The following is a 16,259-nucleotide window of genomic DNA, read 5'->3' on the forward strand; positions in this document are numbered from 1 at the left end:
CTTCTTTCTATTACAATTGAAATACATTTAGCATAAACAATGTCATTGTTGTGGTGGTCTTGGGGATGCTGGAGTCGGGAACCACTGCTGTAGGCCTATGGCTGCGTTGGCGTTGGCGTTGGCATTGGCATTGGCGTTGGCATTGGCGTTGGCATTGGCATTGGCATTGGCATTGGCATTGGCGTTGGCATTGGCGTTGGCGTTGGCGTTGGCGTTGGCATTGGCGTTGGCATTGGCATTGGCATTGGCATTGGCATTGGCATTGGCGTTGGCGTTGGCGTTGGCGTTGGCGTTGGCATTGGCGTTGGCGTTAGCGTTGGCGTTGGCATTGGCATTGGCATTGGCGTTGGCATTGGCGTTGGCATTGGCGTTGGCGTTGGCGTTGGCGTTGGCGTTGGCGTTGGCGTTGGCGTTGGCGTTGGCATTGGCATTGGCATTGGCATTGGCGTTGGCATTGGCATTGGCATTGGCGTAGGCATTGGCGTTGGCATTCCCATTCCATTATCAGCTGCAAAACAGGTTCACATGGCTGACAAATAAAGCTAATTGGAGAGCTTATGACTGAACAAAAAGGTAATGATCACGTGAGAATAAAACACAGAAACACAGACACACAGAAACACAGACACACAGACACACAGACACACAGACACACAGACACATTAGAGACAGATTCCCTTCCCCTCTGTATAGCAACACAGACACATTAGAGACAGATTCCCTTCTGTATAGCAGGACTGTGATCTGTGATTAATCAACATCAACACTAGTTCAACTTGAATAATAGTTAAGTTAACAAGTAAAACCAAGTTTAAACATTTAACTTCAAACAATCGACACTATTTCATATCCTTTCAAAGTGTACTAGTAGGCTAACTCATGTGTAAAGGTTAAGCAGGCTAATCTCACTAAAGCATAATTTCAGGTGAACAAAATAAAAAGTCAATACCAGCGGTGGCCAACCTCGCTCCACTGATCCCTGATCTACTGGGGGGAGCAGACTTCTGTCACAGCCTAGTAATAGCACACTTGATGATCAACCAATTAGGTTTGATACATTGAATCAGGTGTGTTAGTGCTGGGTTGGAACAGAAGCCTGCACACCCAGCAGGGTTGGCCTGCTCCAGTTGTGATAGGTTTATACACTGTGTGACTTTTAAACTGTCTACAAAATGAAGCTAACATAGTTAGGTATACATTATCCACGGTGTACATGGACTTACCCTTATTCTGTTGGGACATTCACTGGGACCTCTTCCTCTGCAGACAGGGTTTCACGGCTCTCTATCCTAGGACAGAAAACATCACAAAGAAACAGGCTGCATTATATACATTTACATTTACATTTTTAGTCATTTAGCAGACGCTCTTATCCAGAGCGACTTACAGTTAGCACATACATTATTTTATCGAACCCACAACCCTGTCGTTGCAAACGCCATGCTCTACCAACTGAGCTACATCCCCTGCCGGCCATTCCCTCCCCTACCCTGGACGACGCTGGGCCAATTGTGCGCCGCCCCATGGGTCTCCCGGTCGCGGCCGGCTACGACAGAGCCTGGATCATTATACTCAAATTAGACAGCCCTGAATATTATTGTTCCTGTAGCTCAGTTGGTAGAGCATGGCCGTTTGCAACGCCAGGGTTGTGGGTTCGATTCCCACGGGGGGCCAGTATGAAAAAAAAAAAAAAATGTATGCACTCACTAACTGTAAGTCGCTCTGGATAAGAGCGTCTGCTAAAAATGACTAAAATGTAAAAATCTCTGTCCTCAGTTTCTCGCTAGGGACTGGAACTGGAAATGATTTTCATAATGTTATCCTGCTCTATCCAGAACCTACTCTCCCTTCTCTGACAGCTGGAAGTGCTAGCTAATCCTTTCACCCTCTTCCATGGCTGTTAGCTAGCTACCTACCTAGCTACAAATGCATTTAGTTACAACGATAAAATACATCAAGGTAGCTAGCTAACTAGCTAATATGAAGTTCGCAAACTCGTGATATTTAATTCATTTAGCTAGCTATACAGTATGTAAAGTTAATAAATATAAATTTACAACTGTAGCAATGATAAATGTCCATTATGGGGTAAGTGGAAGTCTGGTGGGACAGGGGCACCAGGTAGCTCCCTAGTGGCTGTTCAGCAGCCTGATGGTCTGGGGGTAGAAGCTATTGGCCAGTCAGTTTTTTCCCATGATGCTCCTATACCGGCCGGGTCTGAGTGATGGAAGTGGGGAGAACAGGCCTTGGCCCAGGTGGCTGAGGTCCTTGATGATCTTCTTGACCTTCCTGCGACACCTGGTGGTGTTGTAGGTGTCCTGGAGGGCCTTGCAGTGAGCACCCAGTGGTGTGTTCGGCTGAGCACACCACCCTCTGTAGAGCCTTGCGGTCAGCGGTGGGGTTGCCATACCAGGCCGTGATGCAGCCCGACAGTATGCTCTCGATGGTGCTCCTGTAGAGCACTGTGAGTGCCCTCGGGGACAGGCCAAATTTCTTCAGCATCCTGAGGTTGAAGAGTCGCTGTCGTGTCGCCATTCACCACGGTGTCCGTGTGGTTTGACCATTTCAGCTCATCGTAGATGTGTACGCCGAGGAACTTGACGTTTTTGACCGTCTCCACGGCGGCCCCGTTGATGAAGATGGGTGCTTGCCCAGTCTGGTTCCTCCTGAAGTCCACAATCAGCTCCTTTGTTTTGCTGACATTGAGGGAGAGGTTGTTTACCTGGCACCACGCCGTCAGACTGACATTGAGGGAGAGGTTGTTTACCTGGCACCACGCCGTCAGACTGACGTTGAGGGAGAGGTTGTTTACCTGGCACCACGAGAGAGTTGTTGCCTGGCACCACGCGTCAGATGACTTGAGGAGGTCCTGCACACGCGTCAGACTGACGTTGAGGGAGAGGTTGTTTACCTGGCACCACGCCGTCAGAGTGCCTACTTCCTCCCTGCAGTTCGTCTCGTCGTTGTTGGTAATCAGGTCTACTACTGTGTGAGGCCAAGCAGTCGTGGGTATACAGGGAATACAGGAGGGGACTGAGGATGCACCCTGGTGGGGCCCCGTGTTGAGAATCAGTGTCGAGGAGGTAATGTTCCCTACCTTCACCACCTGGGGGCGGCCCGTTAGGAGGGTCAGGACTCATATGCATAGGGAGGAGGTCAGTCCCAGTGCCGTGAGCTTTGTAATGAGCTTATAGGGCACTATGGTATTGAAGGCCGAGCTGTAGTCGATGAACAGCATCCTCACATATGCATTCCTTTTGTCCAGGTGGGTGAGGGCAGTGTGCAGTGTGATGGCGATTGCGTCGTCCGTGGAGCTGTCAGGCCGGTAGGTGAATTGGAGAGGGTTGAGTGTGTCGGGGAGGGAGGAGGTGATATGGTCTTTGACTAGCCTCTCAAAGCACTTCGTTATGATGGAAGTGAGTGCTACGGGTCGGTAGTCATTCAGTTCAGTTACTTTCCCTTTCTTGATGATAGTGGACATCTTGAAGCAGGTGGGGATAACAGCCTGAGCTAGAGAGATTGAAAAAGTCTGAAAACTCAACAGCTAGCTGGTCTGCACATGCTCTGAGGGCGGGGCTAGGGATGCCGTCTGGGCCGGCAGCCTTGCGAGGGTTAACACGCTTGAATGACTTCCATACGTCCTCCGCGGAGACCGTAAGCACGTAGCCCTAGTTGTCCTCAGGGGCTTTCCTTTTGTAATCCGTGATGGTTGGAACCCCCCTGCCACATACGCCTCGTGTCCGACCCGCTGAAACGCTCCTCCATTTTGTCCCTACACTTGTGTCTCGGCATCTTGATCGATCTGCGGAAGTCGTAGTTGTGCTGTTCAACCATACTACTGTCACCGGTCTCCTTGCCGTGTTTATAAGCAGGATCTGTCTCCTTCAGTTTCCCTACAAGGCTGCCATCAATCCACGGTGTTTGATTCGGATAAGTTTTGAAAGACACTATTGGCATCACATTATTATGTATTTTTTGGTGACTGTGTCGCTGATGAATGAAAACAAAACCCCGAACTGGTTTAAATCTTCACAACAGGTTTTGAACAGGATGTATTGAAAAGCCAACAAATGACAGTAATAGGCTAATTATATTTATTTTACAAAAGGCCTACTTATAACCTACACTATATATGGTGGCGGCAGGTGGCTTAGTGGTTAAGAGCGTTGTGCCAGTAACCGAAAGGTCGCTGGTTCTAATCCCCGAGCCGACTAGGTGAAAAATCTGTCGATGTGCCCTTAAGCAAGGCACTTAACCCTAATTGCTTCTGTAAGTCGCTCTGGATAAGAGTGTCTGCTAAATGACTAAAATGTAAATGTAATATACAAAAGTATGTGGACACCCCTTCAAATTAGTGGATTTGGCTATTACAGCCACACCCTTTGCTGACAGTTGTATAAAATCGAGAACACAGCCATGCAATCTCCATAGACAAACATTGGCAGTAGAATGGCCTTACTGAAGAGCTCAGTGACTTTCAACGTGGCAACGTCATAGGATGCCACCTTTCCAACAAGTCAGTTTGTCAAATTTCTGCCCTGCTAGAGCTGCCCCGGGTCAACCAGTGGAGGCTGCTGAGGGGAGGACGGCTCATAATAATGGCTGGAATGGCGCATATGGAATGACATCAAACAGATGTAAACCATGTTTCATGTATTTGATACCATTCCACTCATTCCGTTAAGGTGCCACTAACCTACTGTGCGGTCAACTGTAAGTGTTGTTATTGTAAAGTGGAAACGTCTAGGAGCAACAGCGGCTCAGCCGCGAAGTGGTAGGCCACACAAGCTCACAGAACAGGACCGCCGAGTGCTGAAGCGCATAAAAATCGTCTGTCCTCGGTTGTAACACTCACTACCGAGTTCCAAACTGTCTCTGGAAGCAACGGCAGCACAAGAACTGTTCGTCGGGAGCTTCTTGAAATGGGTTTCCATGGCCGAGTAGCCACACCCAAGCCTAAGATCACCATGCGCAATGCCAAGCGTCGGCTGGAGTGGTGTAAAGCTCGCTGCCATTGGACTCTGGAGCAGTGGAAACGCATTCTCTGGAGTGATGAATCACGCTTCACCATCTGGCAGTCCGACGGACAAATCTGGGTTTGGCGGATGCCAGGAGAACGCTACCTGCCCCAATGCATAGTGCCAACTGTAAGGTTTGGTGGAGGAGGAATAATGTTCTGGGGTTGTTTTTCACGGTTCGGGCTAGGCCCCTTAGTTCCAGTGAAGGGAAATCTTAACTCTACAGCATACAATGACATTCTAGATGATTCTGTGCTTCCATCTTTGTGGCAACAGTTGGGGGAAGGCCCTTCTTGTTTCAGCATGACAATGCCCCCGTGCACAAAGCGAGGTCCATACAGAAATGGTTTGTCGAGATCGATGTGGAAGACCTTGACTGGCCTGCACAGAGCCCTGACCTCAACCCCATTGAACACCTTTGAGATGAATTGGAACGCCGACTGCGAGCCAGGCCTAATCGCCCAACATCAGTGCCCAACCTCACTAACGCTCTTGTGGCTGAATGGAAGCAAGTCCCCACAGCAATGTTCCAACATCTAGTGGAAAGCCTTCCCAGAAGAGTGGAGGCTGTTATAGCAGCAAAGGGGGGGACCAACTCCATATTAATGGCCAGGATTTTGGACTGAGATATTCGACGAGCAGGTGTCCTTTTGTCTTGTAATGCATCTACTTTAACTGGGTTAATGAGTATTTGATTACATGTAATCTGATTACAAAAAAACTAACTAATCAGTTACATTATCAGCAAACGTATTGTCATCAGATTACAGATAAAAACTAGATGATTACTTATTGGATTACTTTTTAAATTTAGAGCCTTTGAAGTATTTAGTATATTATTAAAAATAACTTAATTTAGAAAATGTCTCAACAGAATTAATCAAAACACGTTTAGCACATTTAAGGTTTAGATTAATAAATAGGCTACAATAATAACAAATGATATACAATAATAATCATGATAAAACAAATTATTATAAATGCTTGCCTGCTAGTCTGCATTTGGCCATTTGTGTGGTGTCAAAAAATGTTCTGCTAATGTCTATCATGTAAATTACGTAGAATTGCATGAAATGCATTTATAAAAAGGCCCATTTTTTTCCGCACCCTGCTAAAAAAAATCCCAATGTGTGGAAATCCTAAAAACATGTCCGCTCAACTGTATGCCACTGCGCAAATGTGATTATAGATGCATGCAATGATCTAATGTTCTATCGTCAGCCAGGTGAGCCCTCAGGAACACATCTTGAGCAACAGTACTTCCTGCCTGCCAAACACAACAGTACTTCCTGCCTGCCAAACACAACAGTACTTCCTGCCTGCCAAACACAACAGTACTTCCTGCCTGCCAAACTCAACAGTACTTCCTGCCTGCCAAACTCAACAGTACTTCCTGCCTGCCAAACACAACAGTACTTCCTGCCTGCCAAACACAACAGTACCTCCTGCCTGCCAAACACAACAGTACTTCCTGCCTGCCAAACTCAACAGTACTTCCTGCCTGCCAAACACAACATAACTTCCTGCCTGCCAAACACAACAGTACTTCCTGCCTGCCAAACACAACAGTACTTCCTGCCCGCCAAACACAACAGTACTTCCTGCCTGCCAAACTCAACAGTACTTCCTGCCTGCCAAACTCAACAGTACTTCCTGCCTGCCAAACACAACAGTACTTCCTGCCTGCCAAACACAACAGTACTTCCTGCCTGCCAAACACAACAGTACTTCCTGCCTGCCAAACTCAACAGTACTTCCTGCCTGCCAAACACAACAGTACTTCCTGCCTGCCAAACTCAACAGTACTTCCTGCCTGCCAAACACAACAGTACTTCCTTCCAGCTCTTAGGAAACTTTGCAGTATTTTGTTTTTTTATGTATTATTTTTTTACATTATTAGCTCAGAAAGTGTTTTGCATCATTACATACAGCCGGGAAAAACTATTGGATATCAGAGTGGCGGTAACTCACCAGCATTACGACCAGGAATACGACTTTCCCGAAGCAGATCATTTGTTTGCGCTCCCCAGGGCAACTTAACTGATTCCAGCGGCTGACCCAAAACATCGCCGGTGGAGGATGTGGCACTCGGAGCAGCCTGCTGGTTCGACTTAGGAGGCGCGCACACCACCCACCGCTTCCCCAAGTATTTTACTCGCTAATGTTCAGTCTTTGGTTAACAAAGTCGACGAACTACGGGCAAGGATTCCTTTCCAGAGAGACATGAAGGCCTGTAACATATTCTGTTTCACGGAAACATGGCTCTCTTGGGATATTCTGTCGGAATCGGTATAGCCAGATGGGTTCTCAGTTCATCGCGCAGACAGGAATAAATATCTCTCCGGGAAGCAGAAGGGCGGAGGTGTGTGTTTCATGATTAACGACTCATGGTGTAATTGTAGTAACATACAGGAACTCGAGTCCTTCTGTTCACCCTTGACCTAGAATACCTCACAATCAAATGCTGACCGTATTATCTCCCAAGATAATTCTCTTTGGTTATAGTCACGGCCGTGTATATACCCCCTCAAGCCGATACCACGACAGCCCTCAAAGAACTTCACTGGACCTTATGCAAACTGGAAACCACATATCCTGAGGCTGCATTTATTGTAACCAGGGATTTTAACAAAGCAAAATTTGAGGACTAGGCTGCCAAAGTTCTATCAACATATCGACTGTTGTACTCGCGCTGCTAAAATCCTCGACCATTGCTATTCGAACTTCCGGGATGGTTATAACGCCCTCCGCCGCCCTCCTTTCGGCAAATCTGACCATGACTCCTTTTTGCTTCTCCCTTCCTATAGGCAGTAACTCAAACAGGAAGTACCCGTGCTAAGGACTATTCAATGCTGGTCTGACCAATCGGAATCCACGCTTCAAGATTTATTTGATCACGCGGACTGGGATATGTTCCGGGTAGCTTCCAAAAATAATTTAGACGTATACAGTCGTGGTCAAAAGTTTTGAGAATTACACAAATATTAATTTTCACAAAGTCTGCTGCCTCGGTTTTTATGATGGAAATGTGCATATACTCCAGAAATGTTATGAAGAGTGATCAGATGAATTGCAATTAATTGCAAAGTCCCTCTTTGCCATGAAAATGAACTTAATCCCAAAAAACATTCCCACTGCATTTCAGCCCTGCCACAAAAGGACCAGCTGATATCATGTCAGTGATTCTCTCATTAACACAGGTGAGAGTGTTGACGAGGACAAGGCTGGAGATCACTCTGTCATGCTGATAGAGTTAGAATAACAGACTGGAAGCTTTAAAAGGAGGGTGGTGCTTGAAATCATTGTTCTTCCTCTGTTAACCATTGTTACCTGCAAGGAAACACGTGCCGTCATCATTGCTTTGCACAAAAAGGGCTTCACAGGCAAGGATATTGCTGCTAGTAAGATTGCACCTAAATCAACCATTTATCGGATCATCAAGAACTTCAAGGAGAGAGGTTCAATTGTTGTGAAGAAGTCTTCAGGGCGCCCAAGAAAGTCCAGCAAGCGCCAGGACCTACTCCTAAAGTTGATTCAGCTGCGGGATCGGGGCACCACCAGTGCAGAGCTTGCTCAGGAATGGCAGCAGGCAGGTGTAAGTGCATCTGCACGCACAGTGAGGCGAATACTTTTGGAGGATGGCCTGGTGTCAAGAAGGGCAGCGAGGAAGCCACTAATCTCCAGGTAAAACATCAGGGACAGACTGATATTCTGCAAAAGGTACAGGGATTGGACTGCTGAGGACTGGGGTAAAGTCATTTTCTCTGATGAATCCCCTTTCCAATTGTTTGGGGCATCCGGAAAAAAGCTTGTCCGGAGAAGACAAGGTGAGCGCTACCATCAGTCCTGTGTCATGCCAACAGTAAAGCATCCTGAGACCATTCATGTGTGGGGTTGCTTCTCAGCCAAGGGAGTGGGCTCACTCACAATTTTGCCTAAGAACACAGCCATGAATAAAGAATGGTACCAACACATCCTCCGAGAGCAACTTCTTCCAACCATCCATGAACAGTTTGGTGACGACCAATGCCTTTTCCAGCATGATGAAGCACCTTGCCATAAGGCAAAAGTGAAAACTAAGTGGCTCGGGGAACAAAACATCGACATTTTGGCTCCATGGCCAGGAAACTCCCCAGACCTTAATCCCATTGAGAACATGTGGTCAATCCTCAAGAGGCGGGTGGACAAACAAAATCCCACAAATTCTGACAAACTCCAAGCATTGATTACGCAAGAATGGGCTGCCATCAGTCAGGATGTGGCCCAGAAGTTAATTGACAGCATGCCAGGGCGGATTGCAGAGGTCTTGAAAAAGAAGGGTCAATACTGCAAATATTGACTCTTTGCATAAACTTAATGCAATTGTCAATAAAAGCCTTTGACACTTATGGAATGCTTGTAATTATACTTCAGTATACCATAGTAACATCTGAGAAAAATATCAAAAAACACTTAAGCAGCAAACTTTGTGAAGACCAATACTTGTGTCATTCTCAAAACTTTTGACCACGACTGTACACTGAAACGGTGACTGAGTTTATCAGGTAGTGTATAGGTGATGTTGTGCCCACTGTGACTATTAAAACCTACCCTAACCAGAAACCGTGGATAGATGGCAGCATTCGCGCAAATCTGAACGCACGAACCACCACATTTAACCATGGCAAGGTGACTGGGAATATGGCAGAATACAAACAGTGTAGTCATTCCCTCCGCAAGGCAATTAAACTGGCAAAACATCAGTATAGAGACAAAGTGGAGTCGCAATTCAAAGGCTCAGACACGAGACGTATGTGGCAGGGTCTACAGACAATCACGTACTACAAAAGGAAAACCAGCCACGTCACCGACACCAACGTCTCGCTTCCAGACAAGCTAAACACCTTCTTCGCCCGCTTTGAGGATAACACAGTGCCACTGACAAGGCCCACTACCAAGGACTGTGGCCTCTCCTTCTCAATGGCCGACGTGATTAAGACATTTAAGCATGTTAACCCCCGCAAGGCTGCCGGCCCAGACGGCATCCCTAGCCGCGTCCTCAGAGCATGCGCAGACCAGCTGGCTGGTGTGTTTATGGAGATATTCAATCTCTCCCTATCCCAGTCTGCTGTCCCCACATGCTTCAAGATGGCCACCAATGCTGTTATATGACTACAGCTCAACATTCAACACCATAGTACCCTCCAAGCTCATCATTAAGCTAGAGGCCCTGGGTCTGAACCCCGCCCTGTGCAACTGGGTCCTGGACTTCCTGACGGGCCGCCCCCAGGTGGTGAAGGTAGGAAACAACATCTCCACTTCGCTGATCCTCAACACTGGGGCCCCACAAGGGTGCTGTACTCCCTGTTCACCCATGACTGCGTGGCCACTCACGCCTCCAACTCAATCATCAAGTTTGCAGACGACACAACAATAGTAGGCTTGATTACCAACAATGACGAGACCGCCTACAGGGAGGAGGTGAGGTCTCTGGGAGTGTGGTGCCAGGAAAATAACCTCTCACTCAACATCAACAAAACAAAGGAGATGATCGTGGACTTCAGGAAACAGCAGAGGGTGCACCCCCCTATCCACATTGACGGGACCGCAGTGGAGAAGGTGGAAAGCTTCAAGTTCCTTGGCGTACACATCACTGACAAACTGAAATGGTCCACCCACGCAGACAGTGTGGTGAAGAAGGCGCAACAGAGCCTCTTCAACCTCAGGAGGCTGAAGAAATTTGGTTTATCACCTAAAACCCTCACAAACTTTTACAAATGCACAATTGAGAGCATCCTGTCGGGCTGTATCACCGCCTGGTACGGCAACTGCACAGCCCACAACCGCAGGGCTCTCCAGAGGGTGGTGCGGTCTGCCGAACGCATTACCGGGGGCAAACTACCCGCCCCCCAAGACACATACAACACCCGATGTCACAGGAAGGCCAAAAAGATAATCAAGGACATCAACCACCCGAGCCACTGCCTGTTCACCCCGCTATCATCCAGAAGGCGAGGTCAGTACAGGTGCATCAAAGCTGGGACAGAGAGAATGAAAAACTGCTTCTATCTCAAGGCCATCAGACTGTTAAATAGCCATCACTAGCACATTAGAGGCTGCTGCTGCCTATTGAAATCACTGGCCACTTTAAGAAATGGAACACTAGTCACTTTAATAATGTTTCCATATCTTGCACTACTCATCTCATATGTATATACTGTATTCTATAATATTCTACTGTATCTTAGTCCATGCCGCTCTGTCATTGCTTGTCCATATATGTATATATTCTTAAATTCCGTTCCTTACTAGATTTGTGTGTATTGGGTATATGTTGTGAAATTGTTAGATATGACTTGTTAGATATTACTGCACTGTCGGAGCTAGAAGCACAAGCATTTCGCTAAACCCGCTATAACATCTGCTAAACACGTGTATGTGACAAATAACATTTGATTCGATTTTTATTTGATTTACCAGTTGTCATACGGGGGGTTTTCAGAGCACTGGGGCATTACCAGTTGTCAGTTGTCCTTCCCAGTAGCCTACTGAACAGGACAGTGGTTAGAAGAATAGAGGCTTGTTAGTGCGTCATTCTCAGTCACCATCCTTGGTTTGTTCTGATTTAATTTGTTCTGTTGTTGTAGTATCATTAAGGCTGGGACCATATTCATCCATGGCAAAAATGAAAACACAAAGCAGACCGAACTCTTTGGTCCTTTAAAAAAACCTGCTGTATGTAAAATATTGTGTGCTTTAGCTTGGAAAATAAATACATGTGACCCTGGATGACAACATGCTGATGTTTGTTTCCAACATTAGGGCTTTTTTCCTAAAGAAGTTCATTCCTTCTGGGATGGTCCTGCCCTAATCATCAGCCAGGTGAGCAATAGTACTTCCTGCCTGCCAAGCCCACTTCACCACTCGAGGCTACAGAATATAGCCGTCTCCTCCTCGTCAATATATCACACACCCAGCAGAACAGGGTGGTGCTGTGTTTATAATGCAATCATCTACTATCCCTGTACACACACACACACACACACACACACACACACACACACACACACACACACACACACACACACACACACACACACACACACACACACAGACACAGACACGCACACACACACACACAGACACAGACACAGACACGCACACACGCACACACACACACACACACACACACGCACACTCCTGAACTCTGCGTGCTGCCAGCCATCCCAGCCTAGCAGTCACCATAGCAACTAAGCCTAAATCCCAAATGGCTCCCAATTCCCTATGTACAGATGTAGGATCTGCATTTGAGCCAGTTTGCTAGAGCAGGAAAATAATCCTGCAGCAACAGGATATGTGAATTATTATGTGGATTATAATGAATGGGCATTTTTGTAGGGGGCAAATCAATTTAGAAATGTCAAAGTGGAAATGAATAACTATAGAAGCCTTTTAAAACTCAAATACACTACAAGTTTACATTTTCTGCTTTGCTGGAAAATTCTCAGCAATAAAGGAGTGATCAAATTAAGATCCTGCATCTGTAGTGCACTACTTTTGCCCAGGGCACCCTACTTTTGACATAGGCCTCTAGTCAAAGGTACTGTGGTACATGGGCCTCTAGCCAAAGGTACTGTGGTACATGGGCCTCCAGCCAAAGGTACTGTTGTACATGGGCCTCTAGTCAATGGTACTGCAGTACATATGCCTCTAGTCAAAAGTACGGCAGTACATATGCCTATAGTCAAATGTACCGCAGTACATGTGCCTCTACTCAAAAGTGCTGCAGTACATGTGCCTCTAGTCAAAAGTACTGCAGTACTTGTGCCTCTAGTCAAAAGTAAGGCAGTACATATGCCTCTAGTCAAAAGTACTGCAGTACATGTGCCTCTAGTCAAAAGTACGGCAGTACATATGCCTCTAGTCAAAAGTACGGCAGTACATATGCCTCTAGTCAAAAGTACGGCAGTACATATGCCTCTAGTCAAAAGTACGGCAGTACATATGCCTCTAGTCAAAAGTACGGCAGTACATAGAGAATTGGGTGCCATTTAGGACGGAGTCCAAACGTTCTGCTGGAAGGAAAGGAGACTCCAGGAGGGTACAAAGACCCAAAGACCCAAAGCCCTGGTTCAAAGACTACTGATTATGTTTCACCAAAAGAAGGGGAGGGTGGAGGAGAGGGGATAAGGTTTGTATACCCTTCCCTTTGTGTGAGCGTGGAGCTATTGCCCTGGTATAAATGGAGATAGAAAGAGTCTGAAGAGGCAGAATTCCTCAGGTAAGCACCAAGGTGGAGGGACCAGCCCAGACAGGCACAACAGGGCTGGGCTCTCTAACTCTCTAACCTGCCAGAGGCCTTGGAAGTCTTCACTGTGTTGATAATATACCACAACTAACACAATGCTGGGGATTGGACTTTCACTGATCGCCCCAGGAGCTGTACATACGTAGGTCCTTAACAACACACAGTCACTTGAAATATAGACACACACATACAGCGAAAACGTTTTTCCACCTTTCTGATATTCTCTATTTTTGCATATTTCAGTATCAAAAATAGAGAAAATTAGAAAGGAGGCAAATACTTTTTCTACGTCACTGGACAGGAGAAGGAGCTAGCTGAACCACTGTCAATCACACATTTTACAAAGACAGCTTTATACTGGAGGAAAAACATGTAGTATAAAATGACAAGCACAAACAAATAAAAGGTTGAGGAAACAGAAACACATTTAAAACAGACAGAAGAATGAACTCCTTCTTACCTTTAACAAGGTCAGCTAGCAATCACATAAACACGCGCACACACACACACACACACACACACACACACACACACACACACACACACACACACACACACACACACACACACACACACACACACACACACACACACACACACACACACACACACACACACACACACTGGTGATGCGCGGGTTGACTCATAACCAGTCCCTGTGGTTATATCCGCGGGGCGGGCAGGTTTAGGGTCATGAAATATTGTGTGGATGAAGGGCTGGTTGGTGGTGGGCAGGTTTAGGGTCTGTGTGGATGAAGGGCTGGTTGGTGGTGGGCAGGTTTAGGGTCTGTGTGGATGAAGGGCTGGTGGGTGGCGGGCAGGTTTAGGGTCTGTGTGGATGAAGGGCTGGTGGGTGGTGGGCAGGTTTAGGGTCTGTGTGGATGAAGGGCTGGTGGGTGGCGGGCAGGTTTAGGGTCTGTGTGGATGAAGGGCTGGTGGGTGGCGGGCAGGTTTAGGGTCTGTGTGGATGAAGGGCTGGTGGTGGGCAGGCAGGTTTAGGGTCTGTGTAGATGAAGGGCTGGTGGGTGGCGGGCAGGTTTAGGGTCTGTGTGGATGAAGGGCTGGTTGGTGGTGGGCAGGCAGGTTTAGGGTCTGTGTGGATGAAGGGCTGGTGGGTGGCGGGCAGGTTTAGGGTCTGTGTGGATGAAGGGCTGGTGGGTGGCGGGCAGGTTTAGGGTCTGTGTGGATGAAGGGCTGGTGGGTGGCGGGCAGGTTTAGGGTCTGTGTGGATGAAGGGGCTGGTTGGTGGTGGGCAGGCAGGTTTAGGGTCTGTGTGGATGAAGGGCTGGTGGGTGGCGGGCAGGTTTAGGGTCTGTGTGGATGAAGGGCTGGTTGGTGGTGGGCAGGTTTAGGGTCTGTGTGGATGAAGGGCTGGTGGGCGGCGGGCAGGTTTAGGGTCTGTGTGGATGAAGGGCTGGTGGGCGGCGGGCAGGTTTAGGGTCGGTGTGGATGAAGGGCTGGTGGGCGGCGGGCAGGTTTAGGGTCTGTGTGGATGAAGGGCTGGTGGGCGGCGGGCAGGTTTAGGGTCTGTGTGGATGAAGGGCTGGTGGGCGGCGGGCAGGCAGGTTTAGGGTCTGTGTGGATGAAGGGCTGGTGGGCGGCGGGCAGGTTTAGGGTCTGTGTGGATGAAGGGCTGGTGGGTGGCGGGCAGGTTTAGGGTCTGTGTGGATGAAGGGCTGGTGGGTGGCGGGCAGGTTTAGGGTCTGTGTGGATGAAGGGCTGGTTGGTGGTGGGCAGGCAGGTTTAGGGTCTGTGTGGATGAAGGGCTGGTGGGTGGCGGGCAGGTTTAGGGTCTGTGTGGATGAAGGGCTGGTTGGTGGTGGGCAGGTTTAGGGTCTGTGTGGATGAAGGGCTGGTGGGCGGCGGGCAGGTTTAGGGTCTGTGTGGATGAAGGGCTGGTGGGCGGCGGGCAGGTTTAGGGTCTGTGTGGATGAAGGGCTGGTTGGTGGTGGGCAGGCAGGTTTAGGGTCTGTGTGGATGAAGGGCTGGTTGGTGGTGGGCAGGTTTAGGGTCTGTGTGGATGAAGGGCTGGTGGGCGGCGGGCAGGTTTAGGGTCTGTGTGGATGAAGGGCTGGTGGGCGGCGGGCAGGTTTAGGGTCTGTGTGGATGAAGGGCTGGTGGGTGGCGGGCAGGTTTAGAGTCTGTGTGGATGAAGGGCTGGTGGGCGGCGGGCAGGTTTAGGGTCTGTGTGGATGAAGGGCTGGTTGGTGGTGGGCCAGGCAGGTTTAGGGTCTGTGTGGATGAAGGGCTGGTGGGTGGCGGGCAGGTTTAGGGTCTGTGTGGATGAAGGGCTGGTGGGTGGCGGGCAGGTTTAGGGTCTGTGTGGATGAAGGGCTGGTGGGTGGCGGGCAGGTTTAGGGTCTGTGTGGATGAAGGGCTGGTTGGTGGTGGGCAGGCAGGTTTAGTGTCTGTGTGGATGAAGGGCTGGTGGGTGGCGGGCAGGTTTAGGGTCTGTGTGGATGAAGGGCTGGTTGGTGGTGGGCAGGTTTAGGGTCTGTGTGGATGAAGGGCTGGTGGGCGGCGGGCAGGTTTAGGGTCTGTGTGGATGAAGGGCTGGTGGGGCGGCGGGCAGGTTTAGGGTCTGTGTGGATGAAGGGCTGGTGGGCGGCGGGCAGGTTTAGGGTCTGTGTGGATGAAGGGCTGGTGGGCGGCGGGCAGGTTTAGGGTCTGTGTGGATGAAGGGCTGGTGGGCGGCGGGCAGGCAGGTTTAGGGTCTGTGTGGATGAAGGGCTGGTGGGCGGCGGGCAGGTTTAGGGTCTGTGTGGATGAAGGGCTGGTGGGTGGCGGGCAGGTTTAGGGTCTGTGTGGATGAAGGGCTGGTGGGTGGCGGGCAGGTTTAGGGTCTGTGTGGATGAAGGGCTGGTTGGTGGTGGGCAGGCAGGTTTAGGGTCTGTGTGGATGAAGGGCTGGTGGGTGGCGGGCAGGTTTAGGGTCTGTGTGGATGAAGGGCTGGT

The 16,259-nt window shown here is 48.8% G+C and overlaps 1 long non-coding RNA gene across 1 annotated transcript in view; it reads right to left on the bottom strand.

Moving 5' to 3' along the window:
- Window positions 1–430: 430 nt before the first annotated feature.
- Window positions 431–16,259, bottom strand: part of LOC121577224 — a 32,016-nt gene continuing 16,187 nt past the window's right edge. The window contains exons 2-3 of the long non-coding RNA XR_006002586.1: window positions 1,224–1,289; window positions 431–508 (exon numbers count right to left, since the gene is read on the bottom strand). This is a non-coding gene — a long non-coding RNA (uncharacterized LOC121577224). The remainder of the gene's footprint in view (window positions 509–1,223; window positions 1,290–16,259) is intronic.

The sequence above is a fragment of the Coregonus clupeaformis genome, unplaced genomic scaffold (assembly GCF_020615455.1).
Source record: "Coregonus clupeaformis isolate EN_2021a unplaced genomic scaffold, ASM2061545v1 scaf0736, whole genome shotgun sequence".
Lineage (NCBI taxonomy): Eukaryota > Metazoa > Chordata > Actinopteri > Salmoniformes > Salmonidae > Coregonus > Coregonus clupeaformis.